This window comes from Corvus hawaiiensis, chromosome 26, assembly GCF_020740725.1.
Source record: "Corvus hawaiiensis isolate bCorHaw1 chromosome 26, bCorHaw1.pri.cur, whole genome shotgun sequence".
Taxonomy (NCBI): domain Eukaryota; kingdom Metazoa; phylum Chordata; class Aves; order Passeriformes; family Corvidae; genus Corvus; species Corvus hawaiiensis.
In genome coordinates, this window is record NC_063238.1 from 32,912,005 (window position 1) to 32,919,789 (window position 7,785).

General features: G+C 39.4%; 1 long non-coding RNA gene across 1 annotated transcript; it reads right to left on the bottom strand.

The window, feature by feature from the left end:
- Nucleotides 1–1,224: 1,224 nt before the first annotated feature.
- Nucleotides 1,225–5,456, bottom strand: LOC125317164. Its single transcript, XR_007199954.1, has 3 exons — nucleotides 4,050–5,456; nucleotides 3,383–3,495; nucleotides 1,225–1,494 (listed from the first exon to the last, which is right to left on the bottom strand). It is a non-coding gene; the product is annotated as an uncharacterized LOC125317164 (long non-coding RNA).
- Between the last annotated feature and the right edge of the window lie 2,329 nt (nucleotides 5,457–7,785).

Sequence of the window (7,785 nt, forward strand, 5' to 3'; positions counted from 1 at the left end):
GTTTAAAGCCACAGAAAGGCACAAAATTAATTTCTGGGCATGGAGCAGCAATAGGGGATACACATCATAAAATCACCCCAAGATAGATACCAACCCAAATTATCTTAACTATCTGTTCCAAAGTCACAAAAGTGACAAGTGATATGACAGAGACTTTAGTTTCAGAAAATCAGGTCATTCTAAGGGCATATCAGGTTGGACACACAGAAATCAACATTTTTTTTCACCCTAGGAATGTTTCAAAAGCTGTAGTGTTTGTTTTAATCTGATCCATTTTCTCAGTGTAACCTTTTGCTTCTATATGTACTGAAAATACTGCTTAAATTTTTTTTTGCAATCAACTACTCACAGTAAACATCATGTCTTCTGTTTTCTAGTTAGCATAAAAATGAGTAAATTAGGGGAAAAAATCAGGAATTGATTCCTTCTGTGCTGCGTCTCTCAACATCGTTTTTTTTTATCTAAAGAAAGATTTGGTATATCTGTGGCAGGATGGTGAAACACTGATAATTCTGTTTAATCCACCCCTGTAAAAGAAGGGTAAACTACTTCAATTTCAGTATTTCAGTGGTAGGATTTGTTTGCTGTGAATAGCCTCACAAAGTTTGTAACACATACCCAAAGCAATAGGTGGATGAATACGTATTACACATTTTGTAACTACACACACAGGCTTTGTCATACTCACCACAAATATAGGCATCATTTTTGAAACAAGTAATTGGATGAGCTGTCCAGCGTTTTATCCTTGACTCCAATGTAAAATTATGATAACAGCAAGTAACCAAACTCTTCACTAGAAAAAGCAAACTTAGAGATAGAGTTCTGGAAAACTCCTAAAGTAAATCAAATATTAAACAAGTTTGTTGTGATTGCTTTAGCCTCTGTTGGATGAAAATTATTTTAATTTAATGTAATAAATTTGTAATTCCAGAAGGGATTGCTGTGAGCTGGAATGTGAATTCCACACAGTTCACTGTAAACATGATCTGTTTTTAACTTAAACATCCTAATGACAAGTATTAGGGAAGCAAGATGTCAAGCAGGCATTACAATTCAATGCTCAGTTTCTCCCTTCCCATTCTCCACATATCAAAATACAAAAGAGGTTGCCTTTGCTGCAGCTTGAATGTGGAATCAGTACCAAGGAAATGAATGAGTGGTCAGGCACATTATCCAATAGACTTTATTACACAAAGTTCTGGTGTAAAGAAGGAAGATGCTCCACTGGTTACAACAGCAATTCATAATGCCGTGCAGCAGAACTTGGTGCTTGTTCTGCCTGACATTTCCTTAGCCACATCCCATAATACTGAAGGCCAGACAGAAAGGACGCTTGGGTGTAATGGCTGTAACACTGCTATGCCTGATTTTCAAGTACCCACCTGTGAGAATTCAATAATGCTGAGTCAGCCTTCAGGGACCAGAGGTCTCCTTTGTGAATGGCTACTTCCACCCAAAGTAGACCAGCACTCAGACTGGTTGGATGCAGCTCTGCAGATAGACAGAAAGTTTGGATAAGCTCTTTCAAAAGCATGCCAGAGAAAAAAGTATACGTAAGGCAGATCCATGTATGGATATGTGGCCATACATGAAGTTATATGTGCACCAAGCATGTAACTTCTTACATTTCACTAAGGCCAACTTCAGACAAATCTGCTTCAACTTAAAAGATTTTGTCATCTTTTAACAGTGAACATGGTGGTGATGCTGGGTGGATGGTTGGATTTGATGATCTTAAAGGTCCAACCTTAACAATTCTGTGATTATATGACATATGAGATGTTATACAACATAAGCAAAGACCTGTGTGGCTGATTGACTTTTTGCTTCAATATAAGCTTGATTGGCATGGTAGTTCTGTAACAGCCTCACAGAACCAGCTAGCAAAGGCATGGCGCATAGTTATTGAATACAAATGTTTCTAGATTGTGTCCTCTTAACTTTATAATCACAGTTTAGATTTCCACAGGGTGCAGTGGGAGAAGTAGAAGACTGGCACTCACCAGAGTTTCCATTTTAACAGAGCTTACATCAGTGGGATCCCTCTCATCCTGAAGATTGTTACAAGGCATGTGAGACATCCAGGGTAATGGGGGTGGCAAATTAATTGACATTTTGCCAATGAAATATGATGTCTCCCATATTCTGTGGGTTACAATGGTCCTACACAAATTAGTGGTACACAAATACATAAATAAATATATGTGTTATCAATGGGTATGTCCAAGGAAATATTTTCCGTACTGATTTCAGAATGGTACCTTTCACATCTTCTAGTAATCTTACTTGGCAAGTCAAGGACAAGAAAATGCTAAAAAATTGCTGATAAGATCAGGCTTTGTAATAGTATTTATTTGATTCTAATAGTAACAATGTTAACTTTCCATATTGATTTCTGCATGCATAAACATGCTTCCTACTTATTTCAGTTAGTTAATGTAGTGCTATAAGATACACTGAGGCACCAATGCTAGATACAGAAATCACGTAAATGGCGTCTGATTTGGAGTGAATGGAAATCACTTCTCTCCTTCAAGAGAGTATAGAGAGTAACTTCTATTATATAACTAGCTCAACAGCTACTCCAGGATCAGATGGACTAATTCTATAAATGCACTTTTTAATCTATGTCGATACATACACAAATAAAGCATGTTTAACAAGTGCATATGTTCAGAGACCTGGAAAATAACAATCTTGAGCAAATTTTGAATAGATCACTGAGCATGTCATAATGTCAGTTATGTTAAATGTCAACATGCTGGTTTCAGATATGGATTTGCAGACTTAGTGTTTCTGAAAATACAAAAAAAAAGTCAAGTCCTGGTATGTGTAGGCATGGTACATACTAGATGAGATGAATTAGCTACCAGCTGCAAAGATTAAGGTGCAGCTTTGATATAGGCTTAGATGTCAGCAGCAGGGTATGGTGGGGACTTGTACACTTTAGGGTCATGCCTTACATCTGGGGAACAGAATCTCCAATAAGAGTGAGCTCCTCCCTGCTCCTGTCCCAGTTTGAAAGAGATAGAAATGGAAGATCATTAGCATACAAAAGAGTCTTCAAACAAAATGCTGCCATCTTCAACTCTGAATTGCATGATTTGCTGTTCAAGTTGTGTTTGAGTAGCTGAGTTCTGCATGTTAGGCACCTTACAATACAAATCATTTTACAAAAGCCATGACACTGATCCAGTTTGTTACAGGTGGTGCATATTTGGCCACATCCCATGCTTAATTCTGGAAGAATTTACAACAGATTAACTTATGATCTAAAAAAATAAAAACCAGTGATTTATGAACTGCTTCATTCAAACGTAATTGCAACCACTATGAAATACACCATGAATTAATTCAAACACAGCTGCACTTCTAATACCTGCTCTGTGCTTTCACACAACCAGTATGTGTAAGTGGGACAGCAAGAATGGATTTTCCCGATATGTGAAAGAAGGGCATTTCTTCCCACAGATCTTTCCAAAGTCAGTGAACCTGGAGGAGAGAGCACATGTGGGAAGAACAATTCAGTGAAAAGTTAGTGAGAAGAGTAAATGGAACAGTACTAAGTTCATTTTTGTACCAATACCAGCAACATCTTTGTATTCCTCCCACGTCACATGACCTTGCTTCCTCTGGGCATACACCTTCCTTTTTTGTCTTATTTCCAAGAGAAGATTCCCCTTCAGCCAAGCTGGTCTTCTGCCTCATCTGCTTGACTTCCAACATTTATGAATTGCCTGTTCCTGGGCCCTTAGGAGGTGCTGCTTAAAACGTGACCAGCATGGGTGGACCGCAGCACCTTCAAAAGTATTTTCCCAGGGGACCTTAGTCACTAGTTTCCTAGCAGCCTGAAGTCTGCTCTCCTCATGTTCAGGATTGAAGTATTGCTGGCACTTTTCCTCTTGTCAACTAAAATTTTAAACTCAATTGCTTTGTGGTCACCATGGCCAAGATGGCCACCAATCTCCTCTTTCACTCACAAGATCCTCTCTGGTAACAAGCAACAAATCCAGGAGCCCAACTTTCGTAGTCAGCTTTATCATTACCTGTGCAATGAAGCAATCATCAGGTTTTTCAGGAATCTTCTGGCCCTGTTTGTGCCAGCAGTATGGTGTTCCCAGTTAACATCTGGCAAGTTGAAGTCTCCCATAAGAGCATGGGCAGTTGATTTGGAGGTGTCCCTTAGCTCCTTGAAGAATAATTCATCAGTGTCATTGTCGTGGCTAGGTGATCCCCGGTAGACATGTCCCACTGCCTATCACTGGTCACACTGGTTTTCTCATGGTACAGATCGTGACCAGCTTCCAACCTTCTGTTCAACAGACTCTTGACTAGCTACTTGACAGGATTCCAAGTTCACCTGGCTCTCTACTACAGTGAAAGTTTGAGACTCTTGAGACTGTAGTGTCTGAGAACAACCTATCAATCTCTCACTCATTTTCTTGACTATTCTATTCACTTCCTTGTGTAGCTCCTTCACCTGGTGGCACAGCTCATTCTTTTAGAAAAACAATTTCACCGCCTCCACTGACTAAACACCCACACTGTTAAACATGTCTTGAGCAACTATGACCATTCTAGCACCAACCTCCTATGACATTATAACTTTATCTAATGGACTGAGCAGCACATAATCAATACAAGGTTCTTCCCTAGTGTCATCACTGATAAATTGTGGTGAGGTCTCTCCTGTCTGTCTCCCTTTTGGTCCTGGGTATGTATGTCAAGGGTCATTAAAAAAACAGTTGAGTCAAATCTTAGCAAATGAGTAGCATATTGATATTCCATAAAGAACAGATGGGTGAAATATTTAAAATGTTAGATACTATTTATAATTTTTATTACACATCCACCATTACCCGACACTGTCTTTTTTAATAGTCCTAATTTATTCAGGCAAGGGACAAGCAGGGTTTACTTAGATACTCAGTTTGTCCCTACCACGTCTCCCCTAAAAACAATTTACTGAGTGTTAATTTCAAGTGACTTGCAAGAGAAAGGTAAATTAAATACCAACTTAATGGTAGGAAAATTTTTGTACGGCCACTGTGTACCTTAGCAGTGAATGCACACTTTCAGGAGTAGAGAGGCTGATGCTTTAAAATCTAAGTTTAGAAAGGTAGCTTATTTCTCTTACAAAGTATGAGTTGATTTCTACTCTGGAAACAGTTGGTTGTCAGGAATAAATATCTATCACTTCCCACTATTCCTAATTTTCAAGGGTATTGCTGCTTTTTTCATGGAGTTAAAGAGGACCTGACCTCTGTTGATCTCTGTGGTCCACTTTGAAGTGCATTGGTGGCCAGTTATTACTGTTTACATGCATTTATATGGTTTGAGGGCTAAAGGGAAAGTAAGTCCTTTTAATGCTAGGTGCTGTTCAAATAAAAATGAAGGGTGGTCCGAGGGAGAGCCTGCAGCCCAGGAATGGCATCAGAATCTGATGTTCTGTACAGTTCCTAAAAAGAGAAAATAAACTAATATTATTATAACAGTAGAACCATGCATATCTATTTTAGCTATTTACAGACTAATTTCAGCAACAGTGAAGGAAAAGTTTCAAAGGCAAAAAGGTCAGGTAGAAACCCTGCCATGGAGGAAAGCCTGTGTAAGTCATGTGCCAAATTTCTTTCTTATCTTCAAAATTTTTTCCCCACAGCTCTACAGGAGTCACATTGCTTCCCCAGGAGAACTGCCACATCTGAAGTGCAATGTTGATACTCTTTAGCACTTGAACCATCATACACATTATGCATGAACAAAAAGTTCGCAATAGAAGGCAATTAAAACTACAAAACATTTGAATTGGCAGAAAAGAATTAATCCTAGAGTCACATGTTGGAAACAACACTTCTTTTCTCTGCCAATGCTGGCTGTTTTCCCAAATTTTACTTTTGCAACAATTTGTACAGGCTACTTTCAAAAGCTCCAAGTTATCAGAACTTTTGGCTCTTTTCAGAAACCTTAAAACATTCTCAAGATTGCCACAAATTTCAGAATTGCATTCTATATCATTTAACAATGTCTGTCTCAATCTCAAGAATGTCTTCCCACCTTTGGAGAAAAATCTTGTGGACCTGCCTCCTTCTGTGTAAGAGAGATCCCTCACCCTTTTTCCTCAGGGACCATTTGATAAAGTTAGGACAAATGGGCACAGGATCCAGCAGAGCAGGAATGTCTTCCGTAATTACTCAGGCCATTTCAATGGATGACAGAGGATGGGCATCCTGGACTCATCCCAGAGCAGAAGAGTCCCCAGCTCCTCCAGGCCTTCCTGGAGCACTCGTTTTCCTGGAAGGTGGACTTGCAGAAGAGAATTTCAAACCCTTCCTAAGTACCTGGTCTGCATCTTTGGATGGCTGAATGCCTTCAGAAAGTAACTAGATCTGTTAGTGTCCCTGTGTTCACTCCAGCTGACTCCAGCTGACTTCAGACTCTCAATAGTGAGAGAAGCACAGCCAGAAGACAGTGCATCCCATCAAAGTAAATATCTACATTACCATGGAGAAAAGCCTGTGGATTTCCATAGATAGGGTGGAAAAAGTGCTAAGATTTGAAGACTGATTTTCAGGTGTCTGGATAAAGTTAAGGTGCCTCCATCTCAGCTCCTCACCACTAAATCAGAGATAATCTTCTATCCAGCCTGGGAGATGAGAAGAAAACTCTGTACATATAATGCAATACTTCGCCACATAAAATAATATAGTTGATGCTATATTGCTATGTGACTGTGCTGATGCAGGGTCAGACATACAAATAACAATCCAAACAGAAGATCAGCAGCCCCTGCAGATGCTGCAGAAACACTTTCTGTAATGCTGTTGCTTGCCACAATGTGCTCAGCAGCCTGACAAAACATAGAACTCTTAAATGCCTCATCCCTGTCAAAACCATTATCCCTCCAGTGTCTGTTTTCACTTCATTACAAGACAGTCAGCACAGCCCTGTCACACGTCAAAGGATCTCACCTGAGTCTTCAATATGCAGGCACCAGCATCTCAGGCTGGCAGTCACTCAAACATGGCTGTCCTCTGCAAAATGGGATTCATTAAGTGAGCTGTCCAAGTGGTGTGGACCACATTAAAGTAAAAGGAAACAATGCTGTACAATGAATGTTCATCCACTGAAATGTGTTATAGTGCTTATCAGGTACTTGTGTAAGCTGGCTCTATGGTAATATCAAGTTGATAACAATTTTCAGCTCCATTAACTGCTGCTAGGCAGCAGGAAAAGCAGACATCCTGATAAAAGCAGCCACACAGGGACAAGGAATTCCTGGTTTTAAAAGGCAATTTACATGTTAAGCAAATTGCTTCTGTTGAGCAGGTAAAATGACTGCTCTGGATATTGAAGCCTTCTCTTTACTCACCATTACTTTACCTGTAGGAGCATTGCCAATGAAGGGCAATATTCCTCTCTTTTCCATTTCAAGAGAGCAGCTTACTGTGACTTACACTTTAAAAGTCTTGTTTATTTGTTCCCGGGACTGTTCCTTTGTGTCTTGGAAAGAGGGAAATTTTGTAAGCAGTTCCTACTTCAAAGAGTTTAAAATTCAAGCTTATATATAGTACAGTGAGAGGTCACATATAACAGTGAGGTGTAAGTGGAAAAGGAAAGAATAAAGTCATATATACCAAAGGATAAATGCCTTCACAGTGTGACTCAGTCATGCTTTTGGCTGGTTAAAACAGAAAACAAGCTTTGGAACTAAAATAAGGGCCCTATGATTAAGCCTTGTTAAAATCCCTTCTTGAAGACCTGATAGTAAAATATAGTCCTGAA